The sequence below is a fragment of the Sorghum bicolor genome, chromosome 9 (assembly GCF_000003195.3).
Source record: "Sorghum bicolor cultivar BTx623 chromosome 9, Sorghum_bicolor_NCBIv3, whole genome shotgun sequence".
Classification (NCBI taxonomy): Eukaryota; Viridiplantae; Streptophyta; class Magnoliopsida; order Poales; family Poaceae; genus Sorghum; species Sorghum bicolor.
The window spans coordinates 21,684,942-21,688,959 of NC_012878.2; positions in this window are offsets into that span (position 1 = coordinate 21,684,942).

Below are 4,018 nucleotides of genomic sequence, written 5' to 3' on the forward strand. Positions count from 1 at the left end.
TGAGCGTCGCGGGACGCTCATTCCACTGCTACCTGTGGCGTACCAAGCTGGCTCGTTATGACCACTAGCAATGGTCAAACAACGAGAACTGCTTCTTCTCGCCCGTACAGGATAGCAAGTGGCCACCTTAACACCAGGATCATTCGTTGCGAAGATAAAGCAGTAACTCAAACGACACAAGACTAAAATAATATTTCAGAGTAAAACAGCGGAAGTATTACATAACTTAATTTACAAAAGGAGTTCTTCCAAATAGTAGAGTGTTATTACAAGCCTGGTCCAGCGGAGCAATTTAAACTTTAGTACAGAGAGTACAAATTTACAGACCCTGCCCATGGGTCACGCTCACTCTTCTTCGTCGTCAACCTCGACGACGGTCACACAACAGGGTCCGAAGCAAGTCGGCTCCTGTGCCTCACCTGCAACAGGGGTATTGAAACCCTGAGTACGGAAGTACTCAACAAGACTTACCCGATGGGAAAAGAGGAGAACTTAGGGATGCAGGCTTAGGGTAGACAAGGGGTGGCGGAGCAAGGAGCCAAAGTGTTTTGCGTAAAAAGCTTACTAGTAGTGCATCCTTATTTTCAAGTTTTACCCCCGAATTCCTCCCTCGCAGAGGCCGAGGAGTTCGAGGATAGTTTAACTAGTTGTACCCCACAGACGAATCCGTGAGTTCCTAGTCCTATCATAAAGTATTATTTATCGATGGCCATAGCTTCATGTCGCTATGAGTCCGGGAATTGGGATCCGAACCTCATGAGACATTTTCCCCTTTTCTCATTTTATCACTTAGTTGCATATTTAACTACGATGAGGGTCGAAGGAATTGAGTATCCCAATCGGGGAGCAACGACGATTCGAATCGCTTAGCAATCCAGCTGGAGTTCCTAACCACCCGACATATGTAGAACTAAATCTTGCATATGTCAACCCAAATCAAGCTCTCCCCAAATCTGACCAGGTTCGCGGCACCCGAGAGTACAGTACCCCACCATCCTACAGCCGATCTAGATGTTTTCCGGTCATCTCAGATCCGTAAGGTGGGCACACGTTACTCTCGCCATCTTTCCACTCCCAGTGCGTGAGTAGCTGTTCGCGTCGAGGGATCACAAGACTGGGCTTACCGAGGGCAGGCGATTAGTACTATAAATTCTCAACCCAGCAGGCCATCAACGGAACGGTCCTTAATCGACACAGTCGGAGACACTACTTTAAGACTCCATTCTTAGAGCAAGTCCACCGACCGGTCTCAAATTAAAACATCATTGATCATAAGTGTATCCCACAACAACCCTTCAAACTTTCTTGTTTAAAAACCTATCTAGTAGCAGAGCTAAGCATCGCTACGCAGTTTTAAAATAAACAGGTGTCAAGGACAGGATAACAGATATCAAGGTAGTAAATGCAGCAAGTAGGTTAACCCAATTCTTAACTACATAATGCAGCATTTTCAATTTACAAGTGATAAAAGATTCAAAACATTCAAGGAGGGGTTAATGCATCCGGGGCTTGCCTTGGTTGCAGGGCAGAGAGGGACCCTCGGAGACTTCCCAAGTCTCGGATCCGACTTCCTCGAACGGAGCACCGACCTCGGGGTTCGGTTCAACGGGTGCTCCTTCGGTCACGGACACTATACGCAAAATGATGAATGCTCATGATATGCGTATGACAAATGTGCAGAAAGGACCGAATCAAGTACAATTTGTTTTCCTAATGCAATACAGAATTATCACTAAATAAAGTTGTTTAGCATCTTAATGTTTTTACCCAAAAGGTTGCATCTGTAAAGTAAAATCTCCTTTAATTCATAATTAACCTGAATTAACTAATTATTAATTCTATTACCTTAATTAATTCTTAATCCACTGCTAATGACAGTAATTAAGCATTAAGGCTAAACAATAATAAAATGTCAAAGGTCATTAGGGTTAATGACCTCAGGTCATCACACAATCCCAAAATCACTCAACCCTAATTATGAGGATTTCACTAATCACTATCTAATTATTTTGGAATTATTATTTAAGTACTAAATAAGGGTTTACTAATATTTTATTCAAACATTATCCAAATGCCACCAAATTTTGTGTGAAGCCTGGAAATAATATTCAGAGGCATCTCACAATTTTTGGTGATTTTTGGACATACTAATAAATTATTAAAATTCATCAAAGTTTTATTTGCTAATTAAAAGAGCCAATTTTCATATCCTGGCAAACTATCAGAAAACAGAGCCTAATATTTTTCTTGGGTTCTAACTATTTCAGGGAATTTATACAAAAATTTTCATCATTTTTGGATCACTACACAATTTATAACATAAATTCAAACATCAAGCAATTTTAATCAAAAAGGAAAAAGAAAAGAACAGCGCAGCGGGCGGCCTGGAAACTGGGCCGCAGGCCGGCCCACGCGCGCTCGGCCCGCACCCGCGCTGCGCGCGCTCGCGCCCTCGCCTCCCCTCAGGACGTCGCTGACAGCGGGCCCTCGCTGTCAGCTCCGTCTTCAACCTCCGGCCGGCCGAATCGATGGCGCGACCGAGCCATCCGCGCCTCCTCTGCTTCTCGTGACCCGCTGGTCGCGTTCTCCATTCCAAGGCGCACCTCTGGATACTCTTCTCACCCCCTTTCTCCTCCCCTAACCCCCGCGACCACGGACACGGCGGACGGCCGCCTCGGCCGGGCAAACACCGGCCACTACGCTTGAGTAGAGCGCGAAGAGAGTAGCGCAAAAGCGACAGAGGCTCACCACGACTTCAACCGAGCAACAAACAGCAGCGGAGAGGCTTTGAGCGATGCTGGCCACGGTGGGATGCTTGCGGCGGCGCTTTGGCCGGAGCTGGAGAAGAGCAGCTCGGGAAAGGGTTCTGGCGGGTTAGTGCTTGCGCTTGGGGGCGCAATCGATGGCTAAGGACTTGGCGAAGCTAGTGGAGTGCCTGGGTGGATTGGAAGGGGCACAAGCGAGGTGAATTTCGGCGGCGAGTGGTGGCTGTCGGCGACGAGGTTCAATGAAAGGAAAAGAAAACTCCGGCCGTCCGAGGCTTTATCCTCGCGGTGGAACAGTGGGTGTGGATGAGGCCGACCGCGTGAAGCACAGCAGCAAGCAGCTGCGTGGCCAGCTGCGTGGCGTCACGCGCGGAGGCGGCTCTGCCCGGCGGCAGAGCACCCCCCCCTGCCAAACACTGTAGCAGCGCCTATCCACCCAATTTGGAGTTTTGCAAAAATCGCCCAAAAACTGAACTGAGCACAAAATTCAACCAAAACCAAAGTTGTGCACAATTTTATAAGCTACAAAACATATTTAGGTGTCCCAAGTTGATTCTCAATGGAAAAAGGTTAATTTTGCCAAACAGTTTGAAAATCAAACTCAATTCAAAGGAAATTCAAATTTTTGAATTGGGGGCAAATTGGAATTTCCAAAATTACTTTTGTTTTTCCTAAACAACTTGAAAAACTCCCAACATGAAAGTTGCTCAACTTTTTGTGCTCTACAACTTTCATGTTGACCACTTTTCACAATTCCAAATGGATTTTGAATTGGGAGGTTTGATTTGGAAAAGGGGACACTTTTCGGAAATCTGTATTTTCAAAATTACTTTGAATTTTGTATTGAAACTTCAAAAACTCAAAACACCAAAGTTGTACATCTTACCAAGAGCTACAACTTTGCTTTTGAACTCAACCTCAATTTTTGCTTAGTTTTTGACTTATGCAAAAGGGGGCAAATCTAGGATCCAGAAATCAGGGTTTTTTTCCCCCTTAGCTTTTCGGAAAAATTTCCACCCTAGGGTTTAGCAACCACACAAGCATCAACATTCCACATAAACACACTCTACCTCCCTAAGCTCAAGCAATAAAAATAAACTTGTTTTAAGTTGATGCATACAAATGTGCTTTAACAACTATGCTTTGCAATGCTTATGATGACATGATCCGTTTTTAGTAACCGTAACATCGGAGATGTTACAGGGTAACATATTTTTATAATATTGCCACTGATGAACTTATTCTTATTCAAC